The sequence below is a fragment of the Trichogramma pretiosum genome, unplaced genomic scaffold, assembly GCF_000599845.2.
Source record: "Trichogramma pretiosum strain Unisexual culture from Peru unplaced genomic scaffold, Tpre_2.0 scaffold18, whole genome shotgun sequence".
Taxonomy (NCBI): Eukaryota; Metazoa; Arthropoda; class Insecta; order Hymenoptera; family Trichogrammatidae; genus Trichogramma; species Trichogramma pretiosum.
The window spans coordinates 1123918-1146222 of record NW_019641681.1 but is presented as its reverse complement, the minus strand read 5'-3'; the positions used below and the strand labels follow the sequence as shown (position 1 = coordinate 1146222).

General features: G+C 44.7%; 1 protein-coding gene across 2 annotated transcripts in view; it reads left to right on the top strand.

Moving 5' to 3' along the window:
* Positions 1 to 3511: 3511 nt before the first annotated feature.
* LOC106652201 overlaps positions 3512 to 22305 on the top strand; it is a 79153-nt gene continuing 60359 nt past the window's right edge. For both annotated transcript variants that reach the window (XM_014371007.2, XM_023461042.1), the window contains exons 1-2: positions 3512 to 4008; positions 6934 to 6967. The gene's annotated coding sequence lies outside the window, so the exon portion shown is untranslated. The remainder of the gene's footprint in view (positions 4009 to 6933; positions 6968 to 22305) is intronic.

Genomic DNA, 22305 nt, shown 5'->3' with positions numbered 1-22305 from the left:
GTATAATAATATGAAGAAAAGCTGCGAGCAAAAAGTGTCCAAGAAAGATAGTCGGCCCGGAGCGCGTCGCAACTCGTACATGTACGAGGCAAAAGATCGAGAGAACGAGAGCGACACAGAGAGGGCAAAAAGATAATCCAATCCGCACGCGTACGTGTACGCACGAGAGCCGAGCAGGCGTGACACTTGGTTTTATTTCCAAGTACCTTTTAATTCGTCCTTTTTACACGCACATAATATTACGCAGCAGCGGCACAAAATCCCTGCCTGCGGATTATAACCCGTCCATATTCGTTTGATTTTATATATGCGTATATCACAGAAGCGGCCGCTCGACGTACTCCTGCTGCTGCTGCTGCTGCGAGGCTCGTGTGGTTTTTATAATTGCGTACTCATTGCCGCGCTATTAATGCGTATTACACGCAATATAATAATGCGCGCACGAATATCGAACATCTGCTAAAAGGGAAAAATTATCTCTTTTGCTCGCACGCGGCTCTTTCTCCCTTTTCTCGGCGTATATAAGTCGCAGAATTCCATCCTTTTCTCTCCATTTATATATCAGATAGAAATTGCCGCGCTCGGCGGCGGCGGCGAGACGTTATCGCGAGACGATCGAAGGGAACGCGCGCGTTTTGCTATGGGTAAATTCAACGCACATCTACACACACAGCATACACAAGCACGTGTACAAGAGTGTAAAAGCCAAGAAGAGCTGACCTCGGGCAAAGGCTGCCTCTTTGCGCGAGCTTAGTACCTTCGAAAAGAGGAAAAACCATCTTGAACTTCCTTTTTAACGATTCGCGCCCTCGAGCTAGACTTTCGTCTAGCTTTATAAATCTTGGTCTTTTTGCGTAGAATAGAAAGAGATAGAGAGAAAGAGAGAGAGAGAGAGAGAGAGAGAGAGAGAGAGAGTGAGGCAAGCGAGGAAAAAACTGTGAGAAAAGGCCTCTTTGATCTCCGCAGCCGCGTATACATGTATACGTTTTATACCTATATAGAAAAAGAGCGAAGGTGCGTCTGCAGGACGGGAAGATTCGCGCGCGCGCCGCGTGCACCTAATGTAATACAAGTGAATTTTATCTCATTTATAATATTGCTAGTGCAAGAAATTGCTCGCCGCGTCGCCACATCGTTCCGCAGATTCTCCTTCTACTTTTTTTTATCAAACGGATGTAGGTATATATATAAGTTGGCGAGGAAAAAAAAATTACTTACATTTTCCAGTCTCTCCGTTTCTCGTATAAATATATACGGCCAGCAGCAGCAGCTATTATATGTACGGCATTGAGCGAAAAATCTGAAACACAAATTCAAAACGTAATTACGTACGAATTGGGTACTAAAATCGGAGGGCGTGAAATAATAATTCTGCACCGTAGTGCGAATTGAAATTTGAAATTTCAACTATACAAAAAAGCAACAACTCTGCGCTATCTACTGGTGCGATGTATGGTACACGAGTTGGCATCGTCAAGCTTCGCAGCGTCGCACCATCGGGTTATAAAGATAAGCTCGTGCGAAGGAAAAATGGAGAAAAAAAAGTGAAAGAAGAAAAAAAAAGAGGAAAAATCTCATACGCACACAACACCCACTGGCGTAAATACGAGAGCGAGGATAATTATGTTTTTCAACGCTCGTTGTGGAGAACATACGTATATAAATACGCGTTGCAACGAAGAGAACGATGTTGTATTGCTGGCTTATAAGTGTATGCAACGCCGTAAAATATTTCATAAAAATTATAAACATTCGAGTTTCTTGATAACGTAACTCGCTTATAATAGGACCGAGACAACAGCAGCGACGACGGCCCGCCGAGTATTAGGCGTTTTTCGCGATATCAGGCGCAGCGAATCTCGCTAAAATTTGCCTAGACTACACACACAGGTGGTTTATACATATACATAAGAGCTGCTGTGCAAGTACTACGAGGTTGAGGAAAAATACGAGCCTCGTAAAAGTGGACGTATTGCGCGACATCGTGTATGCAATATCTCTATATAATAACGACCGGCATCGTACTCGTAATCTGCGTTTATGCCCCTCGTAATCTAATGCACGAAAGAGGTTAGGGCAGTCGGTCGAAAGACTCGAAAATGCGCCCGACCGTTGAATGGCGCGATGAAAAACTCGGCCCGGCTACTACCGCTGGAAAAATTGACGAACGCATATTATGTATAATAGAACGTCTATCGACATACCTGTGCGCGAGTCCCGGCCGAAGCTAATGAAAACGCACGTCTATCTCTGCGCTCTGCGGTCTCTATTATATACGTATGAGTTTGTCTGTGCGAATAAAATGCAGATCTTTTCATAGCTTTACGTTGTGTATACACCGGTACATTCGGAAATTAGATATATATACGACTTGTGCTTCGCGCGAAAGCAAAAGGCATCTCGGAATGAAAGAGAACGAGAAACTCGCGGTAATGTAGCTTTGAATAACACCCCGCGATGTTGTACCGTCCGTATATGTGTGTGTGTGTCTGCGACTGCACTACATCCGTGAATGGCTGTTTGTATGTCTGTGTATGTGTACTTGCATACACGTTAAATTGTGTATCATACTCACCTTCGTATTATATATTTGCTTGGTATTCATAATCGGAGCTCTGCGTTCCAACCGCTTTTTATGCGCTGTATGCGTGCTCGAAATTTCAAAATGTTTCGTTACTCTATACGAACGTTCGTTGGCTCGGAACCGCCAAAAACTTTGGTCAACTACGACTCGCGATGTTCATTTCTTGAAATCTACTTTGTTAAACTGAATCTCGGAACACTATGAGCTGTACGATAAACGATCGATATACTTGGAAATGTAACTCTCGGATGGACACCTCGCGACTCGCGAATTCGTTGCGGGCGTTCAACCGCCGCTCGATTTTCGAAAGCGCGCAACCTGTTGCAGTGCAACGGCCGTCGTCGCGGAATCATCTTCTCTCGTCTCTGCAATAGTTCTCGGGTCGATATATGTGTGTGTGTGTGTGTGTGTGTGTGTGTGTGTGTGTGTGTGTGTGTGTGTGTGTGTGTGTGTGTGTGTGTTAGTGAATGCTCGGTAGCTTTTTGCACGTTACGCATAACTATACGTGCCCACTTGCGGTAGCCACGAGTGGCTCGAGCTGTGCTGTTACTATACGTGCTGCACAGTATAACGCGAGGACAGGTGCACTCGAGTCCCCTGCATACACGTTGAATATGTATACTACATGTGTGTAGGCAGTATAGGATACAGAGGCACTGATATATATACAAAATAATACACACACATAAGCGAGCAAAGAGTAAACGTTAACAGTGTATCTGTATCGCGAAACTGCGAAGGCGCGCGCGAGGATATGCTGCTGCGAGGATATTCGTGGATAGGTGGCGTGCGTGCGCATGCGCTCGCTTCGACGACGGCAGAACTGCACGGCACAACGGCGAGCAGCAGCAGCACTCGACAGGCAGCGGAGAGGTAGAAGTCGAGTCGCGCGAGTCGTGTGGCCTCATCGCTTCTGGCGCTTTCGGGTATCGCGCAAACTTGCAGTGACTTTGCGACCGGCATCGCGCGCGATCCTCTCTCTCGTGCCGTTGCGTATATATACATTTTACACCGGAGCTAATATATATATATACACAGAGAAAGGCGCCGTATACATCGTAACGCGTTGTTTTCTATAGTATACAAACTGCTCTCGGCGCGAATCAGTGGCTGTCTCGTATTATAGTGACTCGCGCCGCGCGTGTTCGCTTATCCTTGCTAAGGCAAACAGAGAGAGATCGTTAACCACGAGTGCGATATTAAATGAGAGATACAGAGAAAAAAAATGTGAAATGATTCGACAGTATAATTGTTTGTGTGTGTTGGATTGATAAGGCTTGATTTTTTAGTTGTTGTTATTATATTCTGTTGAGTTGAGTTGAGTGGATGCACCAGTGTTACCACGTCACACCCCCGCGCACGATATAGAAGTCGTACACAAGGTTTTCTCCAAAAATCGGCAAACGACGAACTTCGAGTAGAGGGTAAGGAAAACTCCAAATTATACTGCACGGGCCGTTGCAATAATTTAATTATCAAAATGTATATGACGATGAAATATTCGGTGATTAATTTCCTCCTCCTGGGGATCTCGCGCGCACCATTGGTTTTGGTACGTGCTGCTGCTGCTGCTCCTGTACGCTCTCGTCCTTGCGCCCGTGTATCCAATCCAATTAAGTAAAACGACGTTCGCTCTATATCGAGTACTTACTAATGACGATCTGAGGGCTCCCCCTTGATCGCGAAGGTTATTTTATCTTTTCTCAAGCTCTCATTCAGCAGCCGGCGCTGCTGCTACTGCTGCTCTTTACTTGGCACGAGATGTATACACTTATAGATGTACACACATCTAACGTCCCAAACCATCTTGGAGAAGCTGCTCGGTATAATACACAGAAGCTCTCTCATGGTTTAATACACAATCTGCGCCGCGCGATCTCTTCTCTCTCGTTTCACTCTCTTTACCGATACACGAGCTGTATTACAACTGCTGCTGCTCCTCCCCCTATGAGCTTCTTCGGTATCTTGAAAATATTTACCTTACTCTATCTCTCTATCTCTCTCTCTCCCGAGAGGGATTCTTCATTCAACGAATTTTCCACTTGGCTACTCGTCATCGTTCAAAGATATAAGGTATAAGGCAACCCCCCGCGGAAACTCGATCGCTTGACCCCCAACCTCCCCCCCTGCGCGCATTCAAGTCTTTGCCGTGTAAAAGAGAGAAGTCGCAGAGCAACGATCCCCGATGGAATTTCGCTTGTACATACATCTACGCGTGTATATACTCAACGCATAATAATTCAGGGTCGAAATTATTCATCGCTTTTAGCTTCCGGCGCGCGAGCGAGAGCGCGGCGTCTTATCCCTTGACTCGCTCTCTCTGTCTCTCGAAATCGACAACTTCCCGTGGGAAGTGTATGCGTGCGTGTGTACCATATCTATACCTATATATGTATGTGTGTGTACCTGTGCCCCGCTCTGTGCTGTGCTCGCGCGCGCGCTGCAGAGCACCGGGGAAATAAGCGCAATTTGCCTCGAGAGCTTTTCCATCTCTCGCGCTACATATATAGCCGAGGAGCTGTTTTTCTTTCTCTCTCTCTCTCTCTCGGCTTTAACTTCTTCTTCTCCTTCTTCTTCTTGTAACATGTATAACCCTATGTTTTTACCTGTATATATTGCGCACGGAGCGAAAGAGAGAGAGAGAAAGATTTTGCGTAATTACGGGGTTTGCCGTCTATATCGTAAGTGCAAGTGTGTGCATGTATATGTGTGTCTGCCACCAGAAGAATGTATAATACGTATATGAGCGCGCGAAAATTTCGGAGCGCGAGCCCGAGCGCAATAATACCGATGACGAAGGGTATACACGGTCCCGGCATGTATATAGCACGTATAGTTATATCGTATGATGTTGGCCGTTTCAGCAGCACCAGCAACGAGTCAGAGAGGAGAGGCTCATAAGTTTGCCCAAAGTTGTTGAGCACTTTAGTTTTGCGGCGAAACGCCCGCACTCGTTGCTCTGCGCCGGGTATAACGTCTGTATATGTGCAAGCGCGCCCCATGTATGTACTGCTGTTTTATGAAATTCATGCTTTATATTATGAATGCCCCCGCCACCGACGCCGCGATGATTTCATTTTACGAGATTGGAGATTTTTCGCGGTGATATTTCGTGTCTGTGTGTGTGTATGTTTTTATTGGAGGAAATGAAAAAGAAAAAAACACAGAGGAGAGGATATGTAGAGAGAGGCCGGGGGAAATCGAAACTCGAGGTTCGTTTATATATCGAAGTCTGTGGCGTGTTACAAGCGTCTCGCTCGTTCCGCTAGTGCCTCGCTGCCGCTGCTGCTAGATAAGTCAATAGAAATAAAACCGAAGGAGCGGAAAAATCTAGCGAAAAAAAGGGGCATTTAAAGCCCCGAGTACGTGTACTTGGACCCGCGAGCGCACACATGCACACACGCTCGTATACATCAACCTAGTCACTCTCTCTCAGAGGAGAGGAGAGAAGCGAGAGGAGCAAACATCAGCGGCAGCAGAGTGTAATCGTCTCCTCTTCCGTGGAGGCACATACTCTACGTACAGAGAGAGACGAGCGCGCGCGTGGTTCAAAGCTCGATAGTTAAGACGCTCTCGAGTCTATATGGCCTAGGCTAGAGCTAGAGACGACGACGACGACGACGACTTTGCCGCCGCTCGTCACAGATAACAAATGACTTTGGTGGATTTTCCGGTTTGCACGAACTGCTGTACTCTCTCTCTCTCTCTCTCTCTCCGATGGCTTTACTTTATATATATAGAGGAGCCGAAGCCGAGCGAAGCTTTAAAACTTGACTGACTATACTACGTACTATACGTTATATGCACGCAAACACAAACACAGCTCCACATGAGTAACGGATGCCAACGAGCGAGCGAACGATGCACGCCCGGGTTTGCGCTCGGTATACACACACACACACACACACACACACAAATAACGTTATGATGACGCGAACGCGAACACGCGCCCCGCGTGCATAATTAACGGCTACGAGCGTATATATACACACATACGAAGCGCAAGCAGTAAATGGAGGAAGCACGGCATATGTGGGCCTGGCAGGCGACTTGCCCCCGCTCGTGCGCGGATTATGGGACAAATATTCCGCAGTCCGTTGAGGCCAGCGCAGAAAATTTTTTATATACTTCTCTGGCGACTCTGTATGTTATGCGTTGTATATATTTTACGTATTGTATATGCCGTGCACGCTTTTTAGTCGCGCATGTTTTTAATATCAAAAGTCGCGCGGACGCGTTATATTTCACGGCTTTTTTTGTACCTTTCAAAAATATAATAATATTACTGTATACGAGTATATTCTGTGCGACAGAGAGACTAACCGTTTTTTCATATATGTATGTTTCAGGGGCACAAGAGGAGGAATCGGCAACTGTCAACAAGTGAGTAAATTCAATTTCACCGCCTTCACCTGTGCGCCCGCGCGCGCTCGCCTGTTATACGATTCTCTGCTGCTATATATACATGTATAATACACACAACGGTAATGTTAACCTTCGACAAATATCGTCTCGCTATATATATACGGGCTTTTACGTGTGCGGCTGCTGCTGCTGCTTTTTTTGGCTCTTTGCATACATATTCTCTTTTTCTCTGCGCTCTGGCGGAATCTCCGCGAATATTTGCACAGCCCGCATAGATCGACAAAAAGGTCCTCTCTTCTCCTTTTTTTCTTCTTTTTTTTTTAAGCGTGTGTAAAAACCAAACCAAAAGTAACAGAGAATTTATCGGATCGAAAAACTACCTCTCACCCCAACCTGAACTATTTTCTTCCATTTTCCAATTAATTTTAGCCAGAAATTCCGACGAATGTTATTCCATCGACGCAGCATGAGGATCCGTGGAACGATTCCATCGAAAAACAACTGACGAGCGAACACAGGGCCATATAGGTCGGAGAGGAGGCTCTTTATTAGGAGTCGATTCGGCCGCTTCAACAATGTTAATAAAAAAAATTCCCTTCGCGCATAGCCGAACGAACGTCGATTCTCTGCTGCGGCTGCGTTCCCTTGTCTTTCCCTTTGATGGTATATTATATGTATGTGTGTGTGTGTGTGTGTTGTGCAGCACAAAAGGCGGAATGCGCGCAGTCGAAGTGGAGGCATCCTCGAAAAATCGCGTCGAGAGGTCCTGGCGTCGTCTCTCTCGGCCTTTGAACGTTATTATTGTGTTGCCGCGAAGCAAACAACCGTTCAAGCCCGTTTCTTCTCTCTCTCCATATTTACGCGCGCAACCACGTATATATATATATACACACTCGAGAGAGTCATCGTTTAATAGCCCGCGAATAAAGTGAGACTCTTTTCGCTTTTACCGTGCGGACGCGGCGGCTCGCTGATGCGGCATGAGGGACGTAGTATAGTGCGAAAGAGAGAGAAGACGGAGCAAGGTGAGAGAAAGAGAAAGAAAGAGTTGAAATGAAGCGTGACGTCGGCAACGAAGACGACGACTAAGACTACACGGCGGCGATGCGCTTCGGGCTAAATGTGTGTTACCTACAACACACTTACACACGTACACACACATACTAACACATCTTTTAGCGAGCGCTCGCGCGTAATACCGAACGAAATTTCGTTTTACTGCGGTTTCGCGCGAACTCACTTTGCTGCCACTGCTGCTGTTGCTGTAACTGTTGCTGTTGAACGAGAACGTTAAAAGCAGTGATAATTGCTGCCTCTCGAGGTGCTCCTCTTTATTCTTTATCCTCCCTCCCTCTCTTTCGGTTATTATCCTTTCGACTCGAAATCTTTTTGTTTTTTTAATTTTTTTTTTTTTGAAGTGAAAATCCTCTACGCGCGTTGAGTAGCTAGAGGAGTGAATAGCTCGCGTGTGTTGGTGCATTCTGCGTTTTTGTGCAGATTGCTCGGTCAAACGACACATTTAAGATCGCGTTTCGTGATCAATTTTTTGAAAAGAACCAGCATTAACATTGTCGAGAGGAAATAAAAAAAATTCAATTGTATTATATTGAATTGATCAAATTATCATTGATGGTATTGAATAAAAGTAACAAATTAATATGAAAAGCTTACACTTGAAAAAATGTTAATCCAAATACATATAAAAATTAAATTTTATAGTACTTTACGTACAACATTTTATAGCACTGTGCTAAGTTCACATTTATGTCACAGAAAAGCGTGCCATAAATTTTAACTTATGCCACGCAGTGCTATAAATAATATAACTCATTTCTAAAACGCAGCTCTATATGAAGTGCTGTAAAAAGTAAAATTCATTTAAATGCCAATAGAATTTATTAATTTGTTCCTAAGTTTTCGTGGAAAAATTTAAGGATTAATATTCTACAAATCGTTTGGTATCGTAACAAGATTTATTTCTATTCAAAGATATCATATCTGATTATGGGCTTTTTGATTCTACCAACAGATGGAGTCTTGTAAATCCGCAAGTGGCAAACATATTTTCGATTAATATATAAATCGCACCCGCTTGTTAGTTTTTATTGACTTTTTTTTCCCATCGTTTAGTTGCATAACATGTGGCTTTCGTACAGAAACAAATCTCTGCACTAGTGAATAAAACACAAGGGAAATAAGACAAAAACAGAAAGAAAGAGAGAGAAGGGAAATAAAAAAATAAGAGAAGCGAATTCCGGTATTGCAAAACACGTGGCTGCTCCTCGCGCGTCGCTCGAAAGTTTCGATAATGAGCTATAAAAGCGAGTGAGCGGTCGATGACTCGACTCTGCGGGCTTTTAATGAAAACCTGCTTCGGGAGGATCGCACACGCGCTCCTGCTTTTACATACTAACACAATGTATAGCACGTATCCCTTTTTTGGCTCTTCCGCCCGTATATAAATACATGCACACACACACGCGCGCGTTACAAGGGGGTACATATCTCTCCAAAGTCTTTCGGCGATTTATCATGATGTTAATGTATAGTCGTGTGTGCTTGCATACTCGCGACTTATGTATATATACGAAAGGTACACACACGTGCGCTTATATTACCCGTCGAAGATATTATATTAAGAGCACTTGTGCAAATTTTTTTTCAATCTGCAGCGGAGCGAGTACGCGGGCATGGGCGCGCATATTTATCATCCGTCGAGTTTATTATTTTGCCTCAAAAGGCCGTGTAGCCATGCATAAATCCTCACGCAGGGGGTGTAGTATGTATTATATACAACGACTAAAGAACGTGCCCGCGCGCGCGCGCGGTGATAATTGAAATGATTTTGGGAGAGAGAGAAAAAATACTCACTCGCGTGGGTATAAGTCGTAAATTCGTTTAAAAGGCACATACCGGTTAATAATTTACAGAGTTGTGAGTTCTGCAAAAGAGAGGAAAAAAGGAAACACGTTGGTGAGAGGGGAGTGGAAGCAGGAGAGGAGAGAAAATATTTACTGCACATAACGTTATTTTGTCATTCCGAGAGCAGCAACCCGTGCGCGCGCTTACGCACCTGTGCTCGCCTTATTATTTTTCGACGATTTATTTAGAGATCGACAAAGGAGGCGCACACGCTCACAAAAACGAGCGAAAGAAAATTTCATAAATTCGTTTTGAATTTCTGGAAATTCACGAGCTTACGTTCACTTGGTAGTATTGTAAGGCAACGCGGGGATCGCTGCGAACGAGCCAAGAGGGTAAAAAAAGCTAAGAAGAAATCCGATCGATCGCATTTCTCGAATATATCGCCGATTAACCGATGCGAAAAATCACATAATTTATATTATACCGTCTGGCATTGACTTGAAAAAACATATTCCGAGCAGCCGAAGCAGCGGCAGCGAGCTCCATGAAAAATTCCCTACCATGTGCGCGCAATTCGCATAGCTTATATAGATGTACAGCGCACGCTCGCTCGCACACACGTATGTAATCACAGCGCCGCGCGCTGCAGGTACACATCTACATTTTTATCCGTCTCTCTCTTTCTCTCCCTTTTGCTCCGCCGGAGCTCTATCATCGAAGAAGAGTCTGCAAACTAATAACGCTCTCGTCGATTTTTTTCCTTGGTTCTGTGCCCTTATGTATACATATAGTTACCAGCGCACACAGAGAGAAGAGAACGAGCGAGAGAGCGAGGAGTAGGAACTGAAATTATATCATCGTGCACACGCGAGCATCATCCCTTTTTCGCATCGGCAACAACAACAACAACAACAACAACGGCAACAACGGCAACAACAGAGGAGTCGATATCTCGTCTCTCTGGTCTCGGGATGATGTGTGTGTGTGTGAGTATATAAGCGTACAGGGCCCCGCGCGCGCGCACCGATAACTCGCAACTTCCGGAGTTTCATAGTAATAACAATTTGCCCGGAAAGAAGAGAGAAATTTTGCCTTATTAAGAGCCGCTCGTTTGTCTATGTATACAAGGCAAGAGAGAGAAAGAAAGACGTAAAAGTATCCTCGGCTGCTCGCGATGCGGATGTTTTTGCGTGCAGCTAAAAGCACACAGAGAGTGAGTGAGCGCGAGCGCAGAGAGGGATTATCTATTATAACGGGAGGGCTTAATTTCTCTCAACGAGATATCAACGGGGCGACTCTATCCTCCGCGCGACGACTATATACGACTCTATATGTATACATACAGTGGATGGGGATATATATATAAATACGCGAGCCGATGTCCCGCTTTAATCGCTCGCGATCGAACAGCTGCAGAGAGTCGTTAGCTGACGATACGTGACGTTTTTCTAGGATCTCGATCATGGTAATGACGCTTACGACGCGAGAGATATCCCTCATTGCTCGCGTATGTGTAAGAACGCGATTCATTTTTTTTTCTTCTTTTTTTTTCATTCAACTACATACATATGCCATACTTTTCGTCCCTTTGTCACTCGGGCAAAATGATTAGGATAAGAGTCATACGTATATACGTGTGTATAATATAATTCAAAGCTGCACTCGCGTCGCGTGCGTATCCCGTTAGGAAATTGTTTCTAGGTTGACGATATGATTTACGATTAATTGTGCGTGCGCGCCTCGTGCTGCAGCAACGGCAGCAATAGAAGGAGGAGGAGGAGGATAAGGAATAAAAAGAGAGGAAAAAAATGAAGTGCGCTGGGCTCTCGCGTGCCTCTGCTGCAGCCACGGGAGTAATAATAATATCGTATAAATCACGAAATGATATACGGCACGCTTGGGTGTCGCACGTTCGAGTCTCTCTCTCTCTATGTGTATGTGTATGTGTGCAGTGTGCGCAGCAGTGTAATATAAGGCAGCTCGAGCTGCAGCGCTCGACGACTATTGCGAGCCCCGTTCACGGATAAAGTAAAGTCGAGCGCGCGCCTGATCACTCTGCGGAGTTGCAAGCGACTAAATGGCGTCGATTAATTTCTCCCGCGAGTTTTCGTCCTTGAAATTTGAAAAAAAAAACGAGTGAGAGAGAAGAAGTCTCCATCGAGACTGCCACTTCTGTCGGATGCACACGGTGGCATTCGAGCAAGCTTGTAAACTTCACCGAAAAACGACGCACGTATAAACGTACGAACGCATATTACACACACATAGGCACGGGGACGATGACCTCGGACAATCGATGGGTTGGTAGGTAATAAAAAAAAAGAACACTCCTCTCAGTTCGAACGCAGGACGCGCAACTTTAACGATTTTGCCGCCTTACATATAATATGTACCGTGCAGAACGCTCACCCCGAAGCGGAGCAAGAGCCGAGAGCTGTGAGAGTAGCAACGAACTTTTAGAATAATATTCGACGCAGTCCCGTAAAGATCGTAGTAAGGATTGCACGCGCGCGCGCGTTTCGTACCGCGCCCTCCTGTTTTGAGTAATTTTTATACTTTTTTTTTTAATTTCGTCGGAGCTCTCGCAACTTTGAAAGAGAGAAAAAAAAATTTTTTTTAATGCAAAGACGCGCGTTAAGATACGAAATGATGGATATGACTTTTCGGGCGACGCGTTACGAGGCGCGCTGGGCGGTAGTATACACTCTCCTTTGGCCAGCGACGAGACCTGTAATTATTGAGATGTACGCAATTTTGCGCCCTAACGTTACACGTACACCATGAGTTTTGGGTACTTTAGTGGACGGAGAGTCAAGATGAAAAAAAAGAAGGGAACGTCGAACCTTTTCAGCATCCGCGTCTTTCTCGACGTTATAAGCATAGTTGAATTAAAACTGAAATATTTATAGCGACGTTATATTACGACGCGCGAATCATCAGGGGGGGAAACTTCGAAGTTAATACGTCGACGTACAATTGATTTCAACACTGATGCACGAGCTATCAAATTTTCACATACTCTACACGTAAGGAGCTTTACACACGGCACGCATGTGCATCACCACACGGCAATGCACTGCACATGTGCAGTGCTGCGCTTTCAAATAATAACGATAACAACCACGTAAACGCAGCTCTGTACTTTTATGACATAAACAAGCCCTTCGGAGCTATTTCATTTAATAACGATAATACACGTTCGAGTACATATATAGTTAATGCACTTGCCCGGCCGCGCGCGTGTATAATGTGTATGTGTGTGCTGCTGCAGCAGCGGTCGTTGGCTGCACAGTCCACTGCCGAGAGAAGCGAGCGAATATAAATCGGTATATCATTTACTCCTAACGACTTTTCAAATTTTATTTCTCACGAAAATTTTTGCGAGCTTGATAATGTCGTTTTCGAGTATATTTTTATTCTCTTCGTCAATGTCGGAAATGTTTTTTATTTTATTTTTTAATTTTATCGCAGCTACTCGTCCTACCGCTCTTTGTTTGTTTATATTTTTTTGACAATTTTTGGGACCGTTTCGTAATATCATCGTGGCCCGAAATTTTTTCCCTCGCTTGACAGAAAGGAAAAAAGGGAGAAATAAAAAAGAAGGAAAAAAGCATTTTAAAAAATTCCGTGTAATGCATTGCTTCAGCGATGATGATTCGAGTTCAAAGTCGAGAAGGAATTCTATATTACTAGTTCGTTGAACCTGTTTGTATTCTTAATTGCGAGGTTTTCGCGAGGCCGACGCCGCCACCACTGGCCGATTCGGGCGTTTTATCAGTTACTTCTCATTAACGATAGTTCTTCTTCTTTTCTTCTCTCTTCTACTATTAAGTCTGCGAGCTGGCTATAAGGCCGCGCTGCTGCTTATCGATGTAACGAGGCAATGAAGATTTCGTGCCAATAAGTAGTTTACGGGCCCGAGTGAGAGAGGAAGAGGAAAGGACGAAACTTCTCTGCGCAGCTTCTATACATGCTGTATGCGCATAAAGATAAGCTCTCGAGTTTATTATTCTACGAAATATATCCTCTGCCTGGTCAAAGAAAAGAATCCTCCACGCATGATGTGCACGAGCGTCGGCCTGTATCAGAGATATGCAAAATTTTGTGCTCTCTTCGCGTTTGCGCGAGCTCCGTCATAATCAAGACTGAGGTAGAGAGAGAGAAAGAGAGGGAGTAGGCAGCAGATCAGCAAAAGAGAGAGAAGCGAACTACGGATCATTGACTTGAGAAGCTGCAGCTGAACGTATGTGTGTGGATGTATACTCGTGTGTGCCCGCTCGCTCGCGCGCGCGTGCGATGATAATGATGATGATGAGAACGATTATACCGGAGCGGACGGATAATGAGGACTTGTGCTGCCGCTACTCCTGCTGCTGCAATACGCGAGGCATGAGTGAAGCAACAGCGGCCGAGCAGATAATATAACGACGTGGCGTGTAACGATGCGATAATGGGCCGCGTGCGTGAAATTCTGTCGAGCCAATGACCATTATAATACGCGCCGCCCTGCAATACATACATATAGATATATAACGTTGTATTGTACGGACACGCACACATTTACGCACGTATTGTATACGCATTACGTCGTTATGTAACGTACCACCACCGTATCACCAACCAGTACCACCCCGCAGAGAGAGAAGCTCGAATTTTATATTGTATTATGCTTTTACGTTGTACTATGCGATTGGTATGCGATGGCAGTTCGATCTCGCGATCAAAGCGAAAAAAAAGAAAAAAAGAAAAATAATTGATCTATTTTTCGGAGCAAAAGGGGTATGTTATAGCTTATACCAGATACAACAGAATCACATCAACAGACAGGTACAGATACACATATATCGTAAACTCATATCTGCCACTCGTTACGTAATGATTGGGCCGCACACACTTGGTTGGCCTGCTGCCTTATTATTACGCTCGAATACCTGCCTTGGCTGCACTACTGTTCCTCCTCGTCCGCTCGCGCGCGCGGGAGAGAGAGAGAGACGCGCCGCGTTTAGCCGCTGCTACTACTGCTACTACTGCTTATACTAGCTGGGCCTCGCGTATAGCGGTTATTGCAATTTTATCGAAATCATATACAGCCATTCGTGTTCCTCGTCCGCATCTATATACATGCGGCTCATCTCTCTTTCTCTCCCTGTGCCGTGTGGCAGTGGATGTATCTCTTCTTCTTCGTCTTCTTCTTCTCCTCTCGACGGGGAGCTTCCGTTATAATGACTGCGTATACGCCCGCGTGTGCGTGAGCACTGCTTCTGCTGCTGCTGCTGTTGCTGCTGTGGCGGAAGGCGAGCTTAATGTTGCTCCATAGGGACTATCGTATAATACCGACTAATTTGCACGCGTTCGCTCATGTGGAATTGTCTCGAGCTGCAAATTGCCGAAAGTATATAAGAGAATATTTAGTGCTGCCGCGCGTCAGGGCAGAAGCAAAAAATTACGCATATATCCTCGCGTTACTTTGTACTTTTGTGCGCCTGAGCTTATCAACGTATGTGTGCGTGTAAACGCGAGCGTAGGTACGTAAAAGCTCCTGGTGAAACATTCAACAGCCCCCCGTAGTCGCGCAAGGCTTACAAAGTCAGCTTTACCAAGTCCATGGCTGCTGTTGTTTGAATTATTCAAGTATACGTGTACGTGCTCCAGCTCTCGGCCTTCTAATCCAATTTCATTCCTTCGAATCTTCTTTTGACTCGAAATCCTACGCTACGCATTATGCGCTCATTTGAATCCGGCGTATAACACGCACACACACACAGACAGTCAATCGAATTTCGCACGCGAGTAGCGCATTTTGGTGCGTGTTTTTTTTATTTGCACACGGGTTACCACTGCTACGCAGCTACTACTACTGCTACTGCTGCTGCTGCAGTTGCAGCTAGGTACATTCAGTACATAACACGCGCACGGAGTAGAGAGAGAGAGAGAGAGAGCGAGAGAGAGAGAGAGAGAGAGAGAGAGAGAGAAAGAGAGCGGCGCGCACGGCGTCCTTGGTCCGTGTCAGTGGCATAGAGCCCCGTACGGGGCTCGTTCAAGGTCGGAAACTTATATATACTGCGCTGCATGGTGCGTTTATGCTATACCTATATAAACGTATAATGTGTATACGTGCAGCAGCAGCAGCGGCTGCATACAGCTTATATATATAAGAGCTAGCTGCTAGCTCGCTGCAGCTCTTATATAGCTGCGAAGCCCGAGTTCGGCCGAGCCGAGCCGAGATAACCGGCAGCAGCTGCGGTGGCGGCGGTGGACGAGGCTAGCTGCTGCTGCTATACACACTGCAGTGTATACGCGAAGGGGCCTTATGTATATGCAAGCCATCGCTAAGAAAAAGAGAGAGAGAGAGAAAGAAAGAGACTATGTGCTTGGGCTGCTCATGCCTTTCTTTATATAAGTATAGAGACTTTTATTTTCGTTCCTTTTTACTTGTACGCTTCTGCTCCTGCTACTCCTGCTGCCGCGGCTGTTGTTGTTGCCTACTCTATACACTATTTTATTTTTCGTTCGATGTTGCAAAAAAAAAATAAAAGGAACGAAACAACGACAACGCGGCGAGCCACTACTGTACGCCAGCTCTGCACGTGTAAAAGAGGGACTTTACTTACGCAGCCCACGTTCGTATGTATATAAAAGTCCAATGATTGCTATACCAGCTCGATACGTGCGGGCGCGTGGGTATTGTAACTTATTCGCCTATTCAAAAGTAAAAAATCATTTTTTGCGCAGTAGCTTATTTACTCCCGAGATATATTTTCAATGTATAAAGATGATAGATTTTTTTTGCATCCAATATCTATGCACAATGCATGTACGTATACATAGCTACAGTAGAGCACGAGCCCTGTACCCTTTATATAAATAATGATAATTCAAAAAGAGAGCGCGCGAGCGAGGGAGAGAAATGATCCTCGCGCGCGCTCATATTTTCTTTCAATATGAACGCTTATATACAAGTGCACAAGTGCACTTGCACCCGCGCGCTTATGTATTTGTATGGGTAAGAAGAAAAAACACAGCGTATATAGTAGTAGGTATATATAAAGATGATAGAGTAACGAATGAATCACAAAGAGAGAAAAGGACACGTTTTATAATGCTTTGCGCGCTCGAGTAGTGTGTGTGTATGTATATGACAGAAAAGAACGAGGTAATACACTGCTGCATGGCCAGAGACGCAGACACACGCACACACAAATACACACGGAGGTAGATAGAGCTCGCAGTGTGTATATAAGTAAAAGAACTGTAAGGGCTCGTAGTAGCGTCAGTAGCAGCAGCAGCAGTAGTATAAGGTCAGAGAGTATAAAAAGATAAAGATAAATAGCAAAGAGTATCCTTGCAGTAGCAGTGTGTTATACGACAAAGAAGAAGCTGCTGTAGCCATAGCACGAAGCTCTCTCTCTTTCTCTCTCGTTCTTTGCAGTAGAGGTACTGCAACGTGACGAAAAAAAAGAAAAAAAGGGAAAAAAGGAACGAAAGAAGGCACGGAAAAGGGCATTTATATACGTGCACGGGTAAGTGTGTGTGTGTGTGTGTGTGTGTGTGTGTGTGTACATGAGATAGGATATAAAAGGCCGCAAGAGATAGGACAAGAGAGAAAGAGAGAGAGAGAGAGACTCAACCGTAATAGTCTTTCTGCGACGAAATAGAGATACATTCGGTGTGTTTATATGTCGCATCACGCTCTCTCTCTCTCTCTCTCTCTCTCTCTCTCTCTCTCTCTCTCTCTCTCTCTCTCTCATGAACCAGGTGCTGGACTCTTATTTTATTTTGAAAAATCCTCGCTCTCTCTCGAGCCACAATAATATATGATTTTTCTCCTGCAGTGCACTCGCGACGATGCGGCGTACGTAATATACGCGCGTACGCATCGTCCAACTCTGCAGTTCGGCGTATTGCTCGTGTACGTACGCCAGATAGTTAACCGAAAAATATTATAATAAGTGCAAGTGCACACACACACACACACACACACACGGCTGTTATCGCGTCGCAGCTCGATGCATCTCTATCGGCGGACGACGCGACGACGCCAACTCCATATAGTGTGGCATTATACGATACTCTTGCGCGCCGAGCAGCACGCCTCGAGAGTTCCTTCTTGGGATTTCCAAGTTGGTCGCTGCATGCTGCCTCTGTGAACGACGCCGGTGGTATATGAGCACACAACTTGGCTAGCTAGCTACTATCTGTACTATTAGGTACTCCTACTGCTGCTGCTGCTGCGCCAGAGTCTCTTCGCGGTTTCGTTTTCAGCGACCTCCTTCGCCGGATACTACACACCACGCAGCCGCGGCGTAAAAGGCAAAATTCAGCGGTCGCGCGTATTTTCTCATCTGCACTCGGTGCGCGCTACAGGTTCGCTTTTCTCTTTTCTTTTTTTTCTTTTTTTTCTTTAATAGCCACAGCTCTCATGGAGAGTTGTTGAGCGAGCAAACACGTATATAATGGTTACTGCACCGTCAATGACTTATAAACAGTCGCGGCTCTCTAGTCGAGCTATCGTCCGCCCGCACGCGACTATTAAAGCCGCGCGCGCATGTCGTTTGAGGCATCCATCCACGCTAGGCTTGCAGTCGGTCCAAGCAGTTGTATAGTGGGTACGGCCGTTTCGCTTTTCACTCGGTGCGTGGACGGCAATACTCGTATAGCCACATAGAACTCGTTTACACATACACGGCTCATTTAAAGCTCATACATAGATGCGTGAATTAACGAGGACAATTTTCTATATACAGTAGTGAGCAGCTGAGAGCGCTGCTGCTGAGCCGCGAGCTGTCTGACTAGATCGGGTATTTTCTACTTGTGACAGCGCGACGATGCTCCGAACACTGCGGCGCTGCTGCTGCTCATACCGTACGAATTTACAAAAGTCAATCGCGCTCACGTATTATCGCGTGCTGACTTTTCCTAGCTCTTTTCGAAAGCGACACGAAATACGCATTAACTAGAATGATCCCGCCACGCCGCGAATGTGTACACGTACCCGAGCTGATTCTGCTGCAGTTGCGGCCTGTGTGCAGTATTAAATGTACACAATATCGGCGCGCGATGTAGGTGCGCATTAAGCCAGAACGAGAGAGAGAGAGGGAGAGGAGAAAAGGCCTATAGAGAGCCGTTTACCGGCGAGTCGTGTGACGAGTGGCAGTTACTACCTGCGCGCGCGTCCGCCTCTTAGGAAAGACGTCGGTTTTCTCGGCTAAACACACGCGTATAGGTACACTTACAAGCACACATAGGCATCGTAAGACGCGCATCCGTACCTGCATGTAGGTATATATAAGTGTCGGTGTAGATACGTATACTCCAAGAGCTATAACAGACGTAAAAGGGCGTAGTACTTAGCATTACCAGGTGCGCACAGATCCATCTTTATTGAGGCTAACGGAGCATTGCTGTGTGTACACATACGTAGCATACATACGTACTGAAAAACGTACTTTGTGTGTGCGTGTCTGTGTATGTATGTGTACAAGCCGCGCGCATATCGATAATGGCCCCGATAACGAGGCGGCTGCATCCGTGCATCGGTGCACGCGCGTGCGAGAAAGAGAGCCGCGCGATCCATTCAGCGAATGTGTCGTGATGGTGTGTTTAACTCACACGCATCCACACACACGCACACATACATGGTCGATTCTGCGCTGCTAGAAGATGTTGCATGCCCGTCGTATCATATGCCGCTTATCATTTATATGCCATACATTCATACATGTGTGCTGAATAGGGCGCGTGTGCGCGCACACACGAGCTTAAGCTGTAGCTATACTCGTGCTACTGTTTCTGCTGTTGCGATATGCCATGATTTTGTGCGCGCGTGCACGAAACTCTCGATCGCAGCTTTTGCCGTATACCTATTTCGAATTGGGTATATGTGTATGTGTGTTGTGTGTGTGTGTGTGTGTGTGTGTGTGTGTGTGTGTGTATAAATATATATACAAGATTCATGTGTAGCTTACCGTTAGTCGTGCGTGTTACGCTATACGAAAAGCCGAGGCGCAAATCCATATGGACGACAGATACACGTATTTATGTACATATGAACGCGCGCAATGTGTGTGTGTAATTAGATCGATGCGGCGCTCGAACTTGTGCTGTGTAAGCTGCTGTCATTATAGTCTAGTTTTGCCTCCTTGCCATTCGGAAATTGGGCCGATGCGTTGAATGGGTGACGTTTGTCAATTTTTTTTGCTCTCTCTTCGTATTCTATGACTTTGTAGCCGAGTATTTGGAATGTATTTCATTCGTCATACGTTTAGTCGAACGTCGATAATTAATTAGACCCTTTTCTAATGATAAATCTCGTGAATATAAGCTAGAACGGGTATACAGTGAAAAATCTTATTATTCGAAGTTTTGGGGATCGATATTCGAATTTGAGTTATGTGATGATTCGAATTATTTTATAGTTTCATTTTTTTTTAATGAAAAGACTGATAAAGTGAACGAGAAAACACATGCAACGAGCCAATTTTTTTAGTAATTAACTCTTACTTATTGCTATGACTTTGCTTTTTTTCTTGTAGTTTTGAAATTCAGACACACGCCATATAGCTGTAAGTTAAGTATTAATCTTTTAATGTTTCGCTAGATAACGACGAGGTTTTTAACCAACGTCGAAGAGAATACTTACAACAACACGCATTAAAAGGGTTTCTATTCTAGGGTTTTAATTAATATTTAAAATTGAAAAAATTTTTAATATCATAATTAGAAAAAAGGGTTAAATTGAGAGTGAAGCATCTCCTAATTCAAAATATTTTGAGAAAATTCGGTTTGTGCGACATTATCTTCAAAATGTGTCCCTTTATTACGTTATTTTAAATGGGACTCACGCGAGACTAATTGACTACTTCAAAATTTAAGAACATAAAAATTCTATTATTTCAAATTATATTTGAACTATTTCCATTCTATATTATTTAGTATGTTTTTACAACTGTACCGGAGGCTCGACCGCGTCGATAAGTATATGCGCTTAAACAATTGGATTATTTACGAGGTGCAGTGGAAGCAGCGCACGTACACGTATTTATATGCGCTAGGTACGCATCAGAATTTCTCTCTGTCTTTCTCTCCTCTCTTCGTGCACGCGCTACTCCCTCGCCTCGTTCAGCGCTGCCACATTAATATTAATAAGAATTAGAAGAATTAATAAGACACATACTGCAGTGCATAGAATCTCTCTCTCTCTCTCTCTCTTTCTCTCTCGTGTGAACATGACCTTTATGTTGTTTGTATGTGTGTATATACGCATACTTATAGACATCGTATAGTCGTCGTCGTCGTCGCACTCATCGAGTGTGTGTATCTCGTCTCTCTCTTTCGCTCTCCCAGTTGTAAACGCTACCTACTGTTGCTCGTTTATGGCCTCCATGTTCATATTCATGTTTTTAGAGTTGGGAATTATACGACGAGTATAGTGCAACGGATAATCTCGACTGTCATATACCATACAGCTACTGCGCGCGTTGTTTCATTAAAAGCACGGTCCTATATGCGTATAAACAGTTGCAGCCGATGTTGATGTTGCTATTGCTACTACTGCTGCTGCTGCCGAACCACTACAAAATGCTAATATGCATGCCCGTCTAGTGCCCGCGCTCGTATAATCCTTCTTCACTTCCAGAACTAGACATAGATAGAGAGAGAAAGAAACTAGCAAACAAACCATTGTTATTTGTTCTTACAATTTTTCACTTTTATATTGCCAACAGACACCTGATGTTATACACATTCATATAATATGTACTAGTTACACTTATATACACTCGTGCATACACACGTGTACATCGTTAATCAAAGCTGACGGTTCTATGTACCGATTTTGTTTTGCCTTTCTTTCGCGCGCGCGCGCGGGAAAAATGAATAGAGAGCAAATCGTCACGCTCGTTGATACACAGCATCGATTTCTAGTGTTTTCACACCTATTCACTTTTGTGGAAACGTATAATACGGGTTTCATCTGCACTGCAGTGCTACTACATATATATAGACCTCATTATGTGCGCCAGTGGAAAATTCAAAATACCACGTAGACGCCAAGCGACGGAATCGGTTCGCTTTTTCACGTTTAAGCACGGCAGAAATCTCTACTTCTTCTGCTTCTGCTGCTGTGTGTTATGTGTGTGCAGCAGCCTTTGACGAGAGCATCTCGTCGCTGTAGTGCACTCGCACACACACAGAACCATTGAAATCCGCACTCGCTATTTAAAACGCCGTTAAGCTCTTTTGAATCGGCGCATCTCTCGCTGCTCGTCGACGACACATTTCCGGAGCTCTCTCGTGAGCTACCCATCTATATCTATACAGCGTGTGTGAGTGTGTATACGCGCGTTTTATCGATCGGTTAGAAACGATATAAATATATATGTATATATAATACTTACACACACTTACATACACGTACGTAGGGAACAGTCAAGATCTCGTTGGTATAGATGGCTGCTAGGGCATAAATATCTATAGGCTTTTATATTTATCGC